At 41.9% G+C, this 16,178-nt stretch overlaps 1 protein-coding gene across 1 annotated transcript in view; it reads right to left on the bottom strand.

Annotated features, from left to right (window-relative positions):
- rnf220a (ring finger protein 220a) overlaps nt 1-10,810 on the bottom strand; it is a 188,729-nt gene extending 177,919 nt beyond the window's left edge. Inside the window, 1 exon segment of the mRNA XM_020604525.1 lies at nt 10,453-10,810. The gene's annotated coding sequence lies outside the window, so the exon portion shown is untranslated.
- Nucleotides 10,811-16,178: the final 5,368 nt, after the last annotated feature.

The raw sequence follows: 16,178 nt of genomic DNA, 5'->3' as shown, positions 1-16,178 counted from the left end.
CCACAGTACCAAGTCGCAGCCTGGTCTGCTCTAAAAGAGCTTCAGAGCTGCATGGAATACACATCCAACATCAAAGGAGAAACTCCCAGGGAAATGAAAGGAGAAAATCTTCTACAGCTATCAGCTGTCCACAACACTCATTCAAATCAATTTACAAACCTAATCTCAGCTTTGGAATGCTCCTCCATCCCCCACGCAAACACACACACACACCAACAACTGCCAAGAGAAAGCAGAGAGGAGCAGGCCCAGAGACAGAGAGAGATGATGAGATGTGAGATGTTTTACATTACCGCAAATGTACAGGAGACTGGTGAGTGTTGAGAAATGCTTATGCTAACGCCTCTGGTCTGGACAGATGCCATAGAGTCATGTTACATGCCTCTCTTCCTCCTCCACCACCACCTCCTCTAGTCACCCTCTTTTCCCTACCTACCGCAATCCATCCTGGAAACAGCATCTTGGAAATGTAGCCATAACAACACTCCTTTCTTTCTCCCTTATTTCTCTCTTTCTCAGTTTACTCCCCCCCCCCTCCGTCTTTCTCACTTTCTCGGCCGGTGTCCTCTCTCCGTTTGTGCTGTATATCAGATCACGCTTTCTCCTTTGTAACCTCTAAAGTTGGGTTGAGTCTGAGGTGTTGAGCGCAAGGTAATGCACTGATAAGTACCGGGATATTTCAATTTTATTATCATTACCCAGCAGGCCAAGGTCTGATGAGTGAAGGGTCCCTAACATGACGCAACTGTCAGGTTTGCTCGGCCGCTCTGGCCTCCCTCACCTTTCCTACTGTCTCTTGCCCATTAACGCTAATCACGTTCACCTGTTCCTCACTCCCTTATCACCAGCTGCACTTGATTAGGTTGCTCACTATATTACCCGGTTTCACTCCTCAGTCACTTGCCAGTTCGTTCTAGTCTCTAGGCCAATTTTTCTCTGTGCTGTCTCGTTTTTTTTGTATATTATTATTATTCCCTAGCCAGCTACTGTTTTGTGTTCTCCCCATGGACTGTTCCTCCGGACCGTGGCTCCACTCTCCCCTCCCAGGCAGGTCAATGCTCAGTCGCCTATCTGTTCTACTATTGTCATCATCACTCTGTCTCCACCTTCAGTAGCCACCATCACCACCGACCGGCCCAGCTCTCCATCTCCTCACCACATTTTGTTATTTCTCCTCATCACTGTACATAATAAATCACTGCTTGCATCGAAGTCGGCTACCTGGGTCCGCCTCTTTCTCGTTTACTCACTGACAGGTGCGAACGGCACATAACAGAACAAACTGGCCAACATGGATCCTGCCGGCTCCGGTGCAAGCGGTTGGTCATCTCAGTCATCTCCAGCTGTTCCTTACTATTGTGTTTGCTTTTGTGTCTGTGCTTCTCCAGTGTGTAATTTACAATATATTCTGCTTATACTTGTAATATTACACTATTAGATGTGTCACAACGCTGCTAAAAAGTAGTGATGTTTTCCACCTCATCTTTGAAACAACAGTCATAATTCCAGATGACATACACCTTTTCCCATCATCAATATACAATTGCAATTACAGCTAACACACACGTGCGTTCTGTCAGCCAGTGCCACTTACAATCCCATTTGCCTCTGAGGAATACCACCCACACATTGTCTGACACCAGCTATATGCGTTTTCTAATAGAAAATGTCACAGGGGAACATTTACCATGCTGTCATAATTTGATTACAGTGTGCAAGAATGATACAGCTGTCGGCACGATATTAAATACAAAAAGCGAGGAGGGCTTTTCACATCAAATCTGCACTTTAAATGACAATGTTGTATCACTTGGTGAAATTGTAGTGTCAACAGCAATGTACTTTTACATCATTCTGAAGAGAAATTGCACTCAGTAAATATGAGCTACTGAGAGAGGGGTAACCAGGAGGATTCACATATTCCATGTTAAAAAAAAGTTAACACTTTATTGTTTTTTTATATATATAACAACAAAGATACTATTTGTGTATTAGACTAGTCAAAAACAAAATTTACTTGCTGTCTTTGTCTTCCTGATGTTAATATGATAAACTAGAGGACAGAAACATAAGCAGCTCGGAGTGTCGGGGTCAGCAAAGTGGAAAGGGAAATGGGATCTGAATAACTACACTAGTGACAAAGAGTGCCCGTCTTATTGAAGCCTTCCTTTTTGTTGACTGGTCGGAATAAATATTTTTCTCACATGGCTGCTTTGACTGTGTAACCAACCCTTTCGCTGTTCCAACACTATGCCGAAACTTGTCACATTGAGTTTTCCAGTGTGTCTGCTGAGTTTCAGAGAGGAAAGAAGGGGAATCCAATTTTTGTTATAAAAATGTCTTGTCAGCTGTGACTGGTGTGTGTGTGTGTGTGTGTGTGTGTGTGTGTGTGTGTGTTCGTCTGTGTGTCAAAGTGTGTGTCTGCAGAGACTGTCTGGAACCAAAACAGGTGAAATTTTTCTTGTTTTTTCTAAAGGAGACAGAGAGAAAAAGCTGTCAGAACCACAAGCCTGTCTGAATGTGTGTGTGTTTGTGTGAGTGCACACTTCCCAGTCCGTGGGTATATTTAGAGACTGTTGACAAGTGTGAAAGTGCCAGTCTTACACTTTATTACAAGACAGGCCAAGGTGCGTCAGACAACCCATCTCTCTAGTGAACACACAGGTTCACAGTCGTGTGTGGTGAAACATGGATGTACTGTACAGTGTATACAATTTAAGGATACAAAAACTTAAAGCAAATATTTAACTTGATGCCCCATAGATCGAAATTAACTGAACAAATTATCTAAACACAAGTTTTCATACTGAGAAATTTAAAGTTTGTGGCATGAAAGAGAAAACAAAACTAAAATAAAACTCTCCTGAAAAGAGAATGTTCATATCCAAAAGCCCTGAAATTCTGGTTATGATTTACAGCCTCTAAGGTCTACCCTCAGTTTCTGCCATCTAAATATGTACACACTGAAAGCCTTGGCACATCTCACATTAGGGTAATTACTGTATAAACATTAACAACTATAAAAATTGACCAAAATGAACACTGTAGGAAACTGTCAGGTACGTGAACTATCAACAAATAAATCTATACTAGTAGTACTGGTGCCACAAAGAAGAAACAGACGGCAAACCGCCTATGTGTGTGTGCTTTTTAGCATAAAAAGTGTGAGCTGACCTGAAGGCAGCTCCAGTCCATAATCCATACAGATTGCAGTGTTTGTGCATGTGTGTTAGCAGGTGTGTGTGTGTGTTTGTCTGCACGTATGCTCGCTGATGTCCGAAGCAACAGTCAATACTTTTGAAATCTACTCATTCATGTCTGGCTGTGAGGCAAAGCTCAAATGACCTTGTGAATAAGAATCACCCACATTTATCTTTCTTGCTCAAATTATTTGTCCTCGTCTTTTCTTTCAGCTGTAAAACCCTCATTTTGTTTCCAACTGTCTTTCAAACATCCAGTCATGTTTCACCCTTTTTTCTTTTGTCTTCTCTGATATGAAATCTGTAACCAGGTTATCCGGTGCTAACAGCTGCTGCAGTTAACAGGAGATGTTATGTATCAGCACTGAAGAAAATATTGCAGTAAGATTTAATAATAGACAGATACACACATCATTCCGAGGTGGATAATGACACTGAGCAATATTCAGCAACAAAATCAATAAGGATTGGACAAGCTTCGCACAGCAGTCAACTAACAACAAATACATTTTTGTTGAATGCGTTACTTTCAATAATTTGTGTTTTTTCCAAGTGTTTGTATGTAAGGGAGAAAAAAAGAACAGTGGTAATGCTTTTGTCATCATTCTTCCTTTCTTCTTCTTTGTGGCATCCATGCAATACTCCTACAAAAAGTAAGAGGATTTACTCCTCAAATAAGCCTTTGTAATGTCAGGGACAGAGTCGTGGCCGGCAGACAAAAATCATTCTGGAATTCAGCCCTGACCCTTGGCAGGGATTTCTATTCATGGCAGCACCAGCGAGGCCCAGTTCAGCGGGGCCAGCTAATTCCTGGTACCAGACAAGGCTAAATGGGAAAAGCACACCGTTCCATTACTCATAGATTACTGTCCCCAAAGTGTACTTTTTTATCATTGGTAAACCAAACTCAGCATCTTTTTCCCCCTAAAATGAAGTAAAATACACTTCCTGCTGTCAGGTGTAGTAGTATCAGTGTGTATTCAGGAAAGGCTAGAATTGTACTTTTGTAATTTGAAAGGGTAAGCGGTAACCATGAAAAGCAGAAAAATCTCAGTTTGAAGTGGCTGTTAGTTGCTTACTTTGTAACAGCAGGCAAGTTATAAAAATACCCTCTCTTTCTATTTCAAATGAAACATTTTTCTGTGCTGCATTTATGTCACAAAGACAGTGAAGGCTGCGCCTGGCACTGAGGCAGTGAGCTCAACAGAAGCCAGAGAAGATGCTCATCCAGAAGCTAACAATATGCGCTCATGCCTCATATTCATCCTTTTCTGTTGAAGTCATAATCGTTTTATCTTTTGGCTTTTCAGAGATTAAACATATACTCACGAATAAAACACACACACCTGGCAGATGACACCGGTGTCTCCTTGCTGACCAACAGGTGACAGAGTTTCTTAACTATCCTGCTGGAGTACGACTGCATGTGTGTGAGCCCATCCGCACTGCTATGACTCCTTACTGCTGCACTGATGTGTACAGCGGTGGCCGCTAATCTAGCTGGCTGACAGACAGAGGGGCAGATGACTGGCTCATTTGTACTATAGGCTAAGTGCAAGTCAATCAGTTCAAGTTTAACATATGAAAAACTGTTACTATGCACAGTTTTCACTCACTGATTTTGCTGCAATAATCTTCTGTAATAGAGCTAATAATGACATTATGAACAAAGGGAAACTTCTTTAATACTAGCAGGAAAATGATCTGTTCTGTTGTGCCTGGAGGTCAAAGGTCAGTCAGTCAGAGTGTAGCAGTGCTGGAGCTGGAGCGGTTAAGGAGGATGGTTTTAGTCACAGACGCTTCAACCAGCAACTAAATCTTTGACTTATCACAAGACTACTAAGAGTGCAATGTGAATATCAACCTGCACCGGCTGATTAGATCAGCCTCCCTGTATCAGTCTCCTCTCCTTGATGTCCGGGTGCACAGAGAAAAATGATAAGTAGGCTACACAAATACTGCCTGTCTGCAATCAATGGACGCAAATGCACCAACAGTGTCTTCTGGGGAGGCGTGTGAGGGAGAGGCGGGTGAATATTAGCTTATTTTCCAAGCAAGGAGCTGGTGATCTGGCTCATGGTGTAATTGACAAATTGAGAAGAAACCTGAGAGAGATATTGGGGGTGGGGGTGGGGTTGAAACAGAGAGAAATAGACATGGAGCAATATGGAGAATAGAAAGTATCTGACATCCGACACAACTCCTCTGCCCCCATTAGGCTAATTCTTTGACTTTCTCTTGTTGCCGATAGCGTCTCCAAGTGATATTTTCCCCTACAGCCGCATTAGTAGTGGCTGCCTGCTCCAATGCAATCAAACCATTAAACACAGAGCTGCATTTCCGTCCAATAGAAAGTGACTGGACATGAGCTACTCCCCTTTCGTGTCATCAATAAAAAGAATAACTGGGTCTGAATGCATATTTGTAGGAAAAGGATAAACGTCTGGTTCACAGGAGAGTTTTCATTTGTTTGGTTTGCTAGAAATGAAAACCTTATTAATACTGAAGCCTATAGTTTTTCCATGCATTTTCTGTATTTCCATATGTTCTAAAATACTAGATTTTTGTGATTTAATACCGCTTCTATAGCCAGTAAAAAAAAAACCCTGACTCTAATATAGATCATTTTATCATAAAAAGAAACAACTTAAACTGTCTCTTTGCCTAAATCCTAGAAGCAATAATGAGCAAAATTCACCACATATTTTAGACAGCGATGCTGTGTTTAAACAAACAAATAAATAAATAAAAAGTTTTCAAAGTTCACAACAGAATATTTGACAAATTCATCAGTTTCGCCCCAGCGCACGCTCTGCGTTGCGGATATGCTGCAAACATGGTTGGTTTGATAAGCGAGGCAGCCCTATAATATCCATCCATTAAATGATTGCATCCGGCTCTTCGCACTTAATTATGATGATTATTACAGCGATAACAAGACAACGATAACAAAGTTTTAAAATGCACAGCGCGCAGGAGGCGTTTTCTCTCCAAGGGGGCCCGCTGTCGTGTCTGCGTGTTCAAACACTTGTTATTTACCGGCGACGCGTTCATTTCAATTACCCGTCTGCATGTCAAATTAGCTCTCGTATGTAATGTTTATTAGCACAACAAAATAATAAAACACATTCACAGAGGGGACGAGGAGGAGTGGTAACGAGGGGAGAGAGATGGGAGAGGTGGAAGATGGAGGGAGGGGGTTAAGAGCTGGAGAAGGAAACGGTTCTGCTTTTAACAAAGAAGGTGCATATTGATAAAATGGGCGGGGGGGATGGGGGAGGGGGGGGGCGTCAAACTAGACCCAACTGAGAGACCCTTGATTAATATAGCCTACTATCAGTCTCATGTTATAAGAAAGGGAAAGGAGAAAGGAAGAGACGAAGTGTTAATGCGCGTCATGACGCATTCATATTCCCAGATATGAGAAGTTATGTGTCAGAATATGTTATATAAACCGAAAATGTGAATTTCTAGTCATTCTGTTCAGGTGGCTTATGCAGGACAGCAAAGTTACAGTACATCCGCTTCGTCTGAGAGGTGGCGGTAAATAAAACTCAGTGAGCACCATTAATCCATTCCGATATGCAGAGGAAAAAACTTTTTTACTCAACTAATAAAAACGGATGCATATGGTTTTTATGATTTTCAAGCTGCTTACCAGCTACTTAATGATCATCAACGAGCCGATAAAAGTGATAGTTAACTGGTTTCCTGATAATTAAGCAGGTGGAGGAATATTTTTCCGAATGTGGCGCTTCCTCCCCCACCAAAAAAAAACAAAAAAAAAACTTCTCTGCGACCATCGATCCAGGAGTGGGGTGTGAAATGAAAACGTTGACAAATAAATCATCTTTTGCTACTTTTCCTCCAAACTCCACACTTTTTTCCCTTCACCTTTGTGCATATGGGGTAGATTCCTCTGGGAACGGTGGAAGTAGAGAAGCAGAAGATGAGGCCTAAATGAATCTATAAATAAAATAAAAACATAGTAAAATCCAGGATATTACGTTGAATTTGGCCGAGCAGAAATATGCAGAATTCATTTGAATATATGGCCTGGGCTGTGCTGGTTCCTTCAAAAATAATTTCATGCTTCTGTCTGGAAATATGCATCTTTATGTTTGATTTATATCTGTGTAATACCAAGGATCCGGGCACATTCTCTGAATTTCTACCAGACACACGCGCTGTGTTGACGCAGCTTCTACATAAAAACTTATAACAATGTAAAAGTGCAAACAAAAACTCTCATTTATAGGGACATATAAATTTTAAAAAATCCGGTTTGTGTGGAGTCTTTTCAGGTTTTACATGAAAAAGGCGAGTTTAATTCAACTGACAAGAATAGAAACGGTGGCCTATTAATCATAAAGAAAAGTGAAGCGGAAAATAAGAAAATGATCCCGGGACTGACAGGGTGGTGCTTCACTCTGGATGACCGCCTTGGAGAATGGAGAGCAGCAAACACACAAAACAAATCTAATGAGGTGAACAAGAAAAAAACAGCATGCCGTTTTAATTTCTCCTAATTAAAAGTGACATTTTAGTTAACACGAGCCACGTGAAATGATCGTTTCAATACATTTTCCCTTGATATAAAACAGTGTGACTGAGATCTAACTGATCGGATGGGTCATCAGCACATACATGGGAGCTGCACAACTCTTTGGTTTGTTGTGTAAAACCTCCCGTTGTGTAAACAACGAGGAAAAATTCTCTAAACCATAATTAATTACCAAACTAATTAATTAAAAGTCATGCATTAATTTGTGTGGCCTACAGGAGGAACAGGCTCAGAAATGGCATTTTATAAATAATGCTAACTACAACAGAAATAAAAATAAAAACTACAAGCGTTTAAATCTTCCTTAGCAATAAACTGTTTATAGAAAATGTCATTTCCAGCCGCATCTATAACAGACTACAAATCATCCTGTGCCGTTTTAGCAGGCTGGAAATAATGTATGATTCTGTAACGCCTCTTCTCATTCCTTGTTTTCCACTTTTAAAAGATAATTATTGCTTGCTAATGTGTTTGGTTAGAAAATGAAAAAGCTCGGCTGGTCGTTAGAAGTCAGGGCTGGTTGATCTGACAATCAATAAAATCAATTTGAAGGGATTCATCACGGTGGGATCACTGGATCTACAGCTGGAGTTTCTGATTTGTTTTTGCTTTCTTTGAGGAGGTATAATTCAATCTTCACAATGACCCGCCTCGGGCGCACCTTCGCTCCGAAAGTGCGTTTTTACGCACTATTTATTGCTGGCACTGAAAGGACTTTTCAACTTGGAGATTACTACTAATGGCTCTGCCGCATTTTCCCCACACTACCAATTTTATCATTCCCTCTTCTGAGTGTTGCGGCTTTGTGCGGCAATACTCCGGGTGCGTGCGCGATTTCTTACTTGCTTTCTTCTTATTTTAAAGGCACGGATGGGATTAAAATAAGAGCCGCACACAAGCAAATGAATAAAGAAGTGAAAACAAGTTAGTGAACTTTTCCTCCGACTATTATAGATCATAAGCTGTAAGTCCAGAGAGACTGAGAAACAAGAAGAAAACCACTTCCATCCATCGCTTCTGTCTGAATGACAACTTTAACCTGGGAAATACAAAATATGCAAAAGCGAATATAGATCGCTCAGCTGTGCTTACGCTATAGAGAAGATGAGGAGGGGCAACGCACAAAATAGATCAAACCCACAGAAACTCGCATTTATAAAGGCGAGGGAGCTGTTTGCCAGAAAGGCTTAAATAAATACGTATGGAGAAGCAGGGCCCCCTCCCTGCTGATGAGGCCAGGCCGTGAACTAAAAATAGGAATTAGAACTGAATGCTGTGTTTGGTAATGCCGACGTAGCAGCAGCGGGACCTGGCGCTTAGGGGTAGCCGACTTTGGCTCACTGCGCTCGGCTATAAAGCTGGAAGGCCCCCGGGACTTCCTCGGGCTGCGCGCCGCTTATTTAGGGGGAGGATGTAAATTATAGTGGCTCTCCAGTTAACAGGTGTTTCCCAACTGTGTGTAGGTCTGTGTGTGCGTGTGTACACGCCTGCACGCTCGCACTACACAGCAAGTCGCCGTCTTTTCTGAATTCAAGCCCTCTGTTTCTCTTGGAGAGAAACAGAATAGTTGGTTGGGCATCTAAGAAGACACTGCTGGAAGGTAGAACTTCCTTCAGAAACGAGCTTTCTCCCTTTTCTCTGTGTTTTAATTTTTTTCTTTCTTTTGTTTAGTGGTGTTTTGCTTTTGATTTGTTTTATTATTAGGCACATTCAAACTTCAAAATCCTTGATTAAAATGTTAATTCATTTATTAAGATTGGTAGTCTCATTATTCCATTAATTGTCAAGCAGTTATTCATTTCATCTGTTTTATTTGCTGCATTAAAATCAGCTTCATCAGAGGATCTAATTAATGGGGCCAGAACTATGACTAACGGGACAATTTAAGCCACATGTCCTCCTCATTACGACAGCTTTACTGCTCCAAAGCAACTGTAACTTTCACTGAAAACCGGCGACAGAAACAGCAGAGGTTATACTGCAGTCTCTTCATGTGAGGAACTTAAAATTAACTTTAAAATAAATATATTCAAAGTTGGCCTGCTGACTAAATGCTCATTATTGAGGCTGGGTAAAAATTCTGGAGAGCTCTGCAGAAATAAAGATTACATTTTCTCTGACAGAATACGACTGTATTTTAATTCTTTAACTTGGATGCTTTTAAGAATAATTGAAGAACCTATCCACCATTTCTGAAAGGACATAACCAGCCGTCATCTAAAGCAGTGGCAGAGTTATGAAAAGTTGAAATGTTTGCTGCGGCTTCGCGCGCTTCAGACCTTCAGCCCTTCAGCCCTAACCTACTGATGTCTGTGATGCGTAATGCCATTGACTCTCGCACTATACCAAACAATGCAAGTGTTTTCAGGAAGGCAATTTCTTGTTTGGAAAGCTCGCGTGTGCGTGACCGTGCGCACGCGCACACAATCAACAGCTTTAAACACACGCACTCACGCGCACGTTTGTAAAAGTCCGTGTCCCGACTGAGACAGACTGTGCCATGACTTTCTTTTGCATATTTTTCCACGCGTGGGAACAACATTTAGCGCCCGCGACCAAAGCGCGCCGTCCTGGAGAAAGTTCACTGAAACGACTCGAAATCCGCTTCTGAAACAGAAGGGAGCGGCGGAAAGCAGAAACTGTAAGCTTCAAACCCAACAACAACAAAAGTCAGTCAGTTTTACTCACCTCGCCGAGACAAAATCCGTTTCTTCTACAGACGACTTCTCGGTTTCTGGGTTACGTTTTTATCCTCACAACAAACCGAAACTTTTATGCAAAGTGGGAATATCAGTAGCAGTGGCCCTCGCTCTTGCGCAGCAGGACCGGAGATAACGGGAGGCGCTTTGGGAAGCAAAAGTAGTTAACACCTCCGTGTTATGTTACCAAAGCACAGCCAGAGAGGTGGACAGAGAGAGCGAGGGAGAGAGAGAGGCTGACTTTCCACAGACACAGTGTAAAGTGGGTATCAATAGCGCAATCGCGCGTGCAGTCCCTCCGCTGAAACACCGAGAGGGAGGATCAGTGGAGGAGTGAAGCCGGTGAGGGAGCGCAGGATCGCAGAGACGGTGGCAGGCAGTGGTGGTGTGAGGGAAGGGGGGGGGCTGTGGGGTTCTCAAACTGTTCAACTGCGACGTGCGTGAGGCTGGAGCTGGGCTGCGCGAGGCTGAGCGGGGAGTGTGGGGGTGGATGGGGCGCACGGGGGAGGAGGTGTGGTGGAGTGGGGTGGGGGTGTCCAGCGCGCTCTGAGGTGCAGTGCTGCCGCGCAGCGCTCGGGTCGCTGAACGACTGACTGACAAACACACAGACTCACCACCTCGCTGCCCTTTTCTTAGTTAAAAATAATGCACGTTTATTCAACACTCTTCATTTCTCGGTCATTCCGTTGTGAGCTTCTTTTCCTTTCCCCCTCTAAGGCCACAGAGACGGCTCTCAAACAGGAGACCATGTTCTTTCTTGCCATAAAAGAATCTGAATCATTTAGTTTCTCCTCCTGAGCGAGAGCAGGGAACCGGGCAGTGTTAATATTCTTTATTAGAGTCATTCTTCTGCTGGATGAAATCAGCACAGGGATAATACTGCCATGACAGGTTTATCAACATTTGGCTTTTCTCTACTGTTTCGTTTTTGGATTTTTTTTTAGAACATCCGTGTGCACGTGTGGACACTTTCTCAGCACTTCACCATCCCGCTACCCCCTCTGCCTCTCCCCTCTGTCTGCTGTTTCGTTCCCCTGGGTGATTTCCACTGCGCTTTGTGCGCAAAGTGAATGAATTACCCCCCTCCTCTCTCCCTCTCTCCACCCTATCCTTCTCTTTCACCCGTTGGAGAGACTGCTGCTTTCCATGAAGCCAATGAAGTCCACTTCTTTGTGTTAAGAGGTGGACTACTAGACACTCTTATAAAGTGCGCACTGGAGACGGAAGTTAGTGAGACAGAGGGAAGTTCACTAAACCCTGAGCTGTGCGACAAAGTCCCAACGTCGAACAACAAATATGCGCATTTAATTTCAGGGGGAAGTCGAGCTGAATATTAGTGAGCTATTTAGAGTAATTGTGTACAATTCACCAAAGTCAGCTTAGGAAACATTGCTATACACCATGAACTGGATCCCTTGTACAGAAATGACCCTTTGATTCTGTGATTAAAAATAACGAATTTCCTTTCTCCTTTATTCAAATAAAACAAAATAGACTTTCTTGGACTAAACGATCGCACATATTCTTTTATATCTAGTGAGAAATCACTGTCATCTCCTTTACTCTTTTGTCTTCTAACCAGCACTGTACCCATAATGTCAAAGTGAAATTGAGGGAAAATACTTTTTTAAAAATCAAGTCCTAAGTGGAGCTGTTGGCCAACAATTAGCCCCAGAGCATTAGAACTGAAATATGTAGGCATTTGTGGGAGTCTATAGCTATATAAAAAAAGAAAAAGGGGGGGGGGGGAGGAACGACAAGGTCATACAACTTGTGAATTGAGTGAAATAGTGTGCGGTTTGTGTGAGAGAGTGTGTGAGCCTGGCAGAGTCACGGAGTACAGGGAGTGAAGAAGCCCCACGTTCCCAGTCTTCCTCTCTACCACACCCCCTGCTGGTCACACTTGGAACTGCCCCATAGTCTACCCAGCTTTAGTCTAACTTTTTTTTTTCTTTGGTTTGACGCGATGTCGTGTAAATGTTTTCATGGCTTGGTTCAAACTGGAAGGGCAAATGAACAGTTGGAAAACTGCCACTTAAAGTGACATCCTATAATAAAGCAGTAAAATAGAACAAAATCAACAAACCACTTAATGTTAACAAAAACCCTGGTGTCATATACAGTACATCAGAAAATATAAGGGAAAAACTAGGGTCTCTGGGGTAAAAATGTCCACTCAGTGGGAAAAACTAGATTTTATTTTTGGATTCATATGACATTCTACTGAAACTAGAAGAATGGAATACTCTGCCTGGGCTACTATACCATAACAGAACAAATTCTGTTCCTAGAGGAAAACAGGAGATATGCAAATTCATGACACATAAATATAATATAATTTACAGGGAACCCATCAAAGCAGAACCAGCCATGAGTCTAATTGTCCTTGAGATACTATACCACACAGATTATTCTGTAAAGGTAAAGGGGAAAAATCATACTCAAATATGCATTATAATGCCAATGACTTAGTTTTTCTTTTTGTATATGTGGGTATAAATACCTACAGATTCAAGCTGTAAAAATATTACCACGTTCATGCACATGGTCTTGCTGTGAAGCAGCCAGTATACATGTTTACATCCAGAATTACAGTTTGACAAGTTCAACACAACAGCAGCCAGTACAAAATGTTTCTTTTCCTTCACATTTCTCCTATCCAGTTTATCTTTACCATAACAAGTGTGCATAAAGCCTATTCCATCTAATACTTCCTTCTGTTCATCAGCACATTTAGTTCTTCTACCAGGTGTGTTGGTTTTCTAACTCACACTCTGATCTGCTATAATACATCAATGTTTTAGATATCAATAACATAGGAAAAGTAAAGAAGGTTGTGTGTGTGTGTGTGTGTGTGTGTGTTTGCATGCACACTGGGTGGTCTCCATACACATGAGGGGCAGCAGCAGCAGTGCATTAGTGATGTGTTGTCTTGCAAATAGGCTCAGTTTGGAGTCAGTGGGCTGACTGAGGAAGAGGACCATCCATGTATTAGCTCCCTCTCCATTCAAAGTCTAATACCTCCCTTTAGTCCAACCCCCCTGATGTTTTTAAATGCTGCCTCTGTGTGTATTGACTAGAAGCACTTTGATAGCACCTGTTTCAGTGCTGACACATCTGCAGCGCTTCCTTCTAGAGCAAATCCACTTACCATGCAGATATTGTACCAGGATATTTTAAATGTCTTAAAAGCTATGTAACTCGTGGAATTTTAAAGGACAGATTCTCCTTCAGTGCTGTTTGTTATATAAATGTATCCGCCTTCACACCAATACACAAATATAGTAACATCCTTCAGACTCATGAATCTATCACTCAAACGGTACTTCTTGAATCATATTTCATTTCTGACTGGTACCTGAAACCTCATGCCCCCATTTGCATTGTTTTATGACAGGACTGTTTCCACTTTGGAATCTCACTAAAAGCTAAATGTTTCATTGTTTGATAAATCATGGTGTTATGAAACCTTTGACATCTCTGCTGCAATGACAGCGTGATAAAGAAAAGCTAGGCTGACAGCAGAGGGCCGGGGCTGCCCTTGTGCAGCCTGCTTTCACCTCTGTTTGGCTGAGTTTATCATAGCAGTGCACGGTAAAAGGGCCAGACTGAGGGTGTGACAAACTGTGGGTTTCTATTTTGTCTATGTTGCTTGTTGACTTTGCTATTCTGCAAATGGCAGAAATGAAAGGTGCTGTAGCGAAGAAATGTTTGGTTTTTAAACTGCTTGGTGTATCTATAGACAGTTTCCTTACAAATTCTCAGAAGGAAACAAAGAGATCTAGAAATTTCAAAATTTACAGATCCCCAAGATAGCATCATCTCACACTTTAAATCCAGTGTGTGGTGTCCAGTTCAGGAAGCAGCAATTTCCTTAAAGGAAACCCCTGTCTATTTTATGGTTTGAACTTTTGATCCTTTCATATTTTAATGCAGCTCATACTTGACCCCCTCTGCCACCCAATGACTTAAGCAATATCTTGTAAGGTCCTTCACACCATGCGGGACTTAATTCCTTATACAAACCATGTGTGAGTGTGATTTACAGCTAATCTGGACAGGCGATGGTCATTTCTATGTTTCCTTTAATAATTTACGATTGGTGGAATTTATAGCACCGGCTCCCCAGCTATGCACGCCACCAAATCCATATGTCTGTAATATAATGAGATTTTAGCACAGCAAGATGATAAATTACGGTGTGACTTGTTCTCTTGCTGTTTTGTCAGGGCATAGCCTTTGAGCCTGTGTGTGTAGCTTGGGGACACGGCTGGCATTTGGCTGCCACAACGCTCTAATTGCTGACGTACACAGAGATAGATGGGACCTGATGGTTGGTGTCGCCACTGTAGGGAGGAGGAGAAGGCAGAGGAGAAAGAGGACAGGAAACAAGGTATGAGAGTGCAAGCGGAGGAGGAGAGGGGAGGAGGAGGTGAAGAAGAAGAGCAATAGCTGGCTGGAGGAGAGGTCTGGGAGGAGGAAAGCAAAGTGGGGCATGGTTGGATGGATAGATAGAGGAACAAGTTAGGAGGAGAGATATTGTCTTGTGACAGGAGACACAGCTGCCAGCAGCCACACAGCCAAGTGGTTAACCACACCGAGGGAGCCACATTTAGATAAAGGAAAGCAGAGAGACAGAGAGAGGAGGGACAGAGACTCAGCCACATCCATCTCGCTCAGATCCATTGCTTCAGGGAGCTGCTGGGAAATGAAGAATTACATGGCCCTGATCAGATTACATTAGAGAACAAGTGATTACATGCATTTGACTCTTGTACAAAAGAACAAAAAAATGAAAGAAGGAAAGAGAAACATACATGATCTGATTCATTATGTAATTATGTGGTATTTGTTCTGGCTATGATACATGGGCACCATTCTGAGGGAAGATAAAAGGGCAATTTCATCAATATTTCACTGCTTGCCATCTAAACCTTTGGTAATTTAAATGCTGATTTTGCACCAGTAGTCAATTCTAGACATAGCTACTGTACAACTGCAGTCATTACATTTTGTTTTGCATGAAGAAAGGGCACACACATGGGAGTGGCTGAATTATCAGATGAGATGTTTTTAGAAAACAGAACTGAAGCTTAAATGATTCTTAGTTCCTAATATGCTTATTGTTGGGTTAAAGTTGTTACTAATCTGATCACCTTATAACTGTGGTGACAAACAAAAAGGATGTTTATATACAGTTATTATAATTTGTAAGACAACTCTATGTTAACAACTCAGACTTGTATTGTTACCGTTCCTATTCTTAGCAGTTATGATGAGCCTAACACAAACTGTTCTTATCAGACAGACGGCAGCATTTTCACCTGACTGCATAAATGGCCCGCTATGTGCCGATCTGGACATTAGCACTGGATGAGTTACAAGACAACATGGGGATGTGAGAATTTAGGAATTTCTTTAACTCTTTTGTTGTTTTTATAAACCAACACATTTGGAATGATGCCTTTGTCCATTGTTACATTATAATGTCTTTATTCATCAAACGTACACACACAAAGAATTTCAGAAAATCAGACAAAAAATACTGAGGCAAAAATATGAACTGAAATATTTTGTCGGCTTTAAGACCAAGCACGATCAGCGTGTATTCTTTCGTTCATTGCTCCGTCATCTTCAAACATCCACAGGGAGTGACTTGTTATTTGCTCTGAGCTGTCTGCATGGTTTGGCTTTTTGATTAGAGTGAGACGGAAA

This window comes from Monopterus albus, unplaced genomic scaffold (genome assembly GCF_001952655.1).
Source record: "Monopterus albus unplaced genomic scaffold, M_albus_1.0 scaffold66.1, whole genome shotgun sequence".
NCBI classification, from domain to species: domain Eukaryota; kingdom Metazoa; phylum Chordata; class Actinopteri; order Synbranchiformes; family Synbranchidae; genus Monopterus; species Monopterus albus.
Note: the sequence above shows the minus strand (reverse complement) of the source record. Positions and strands in the feature narration are given on the sequence as shown.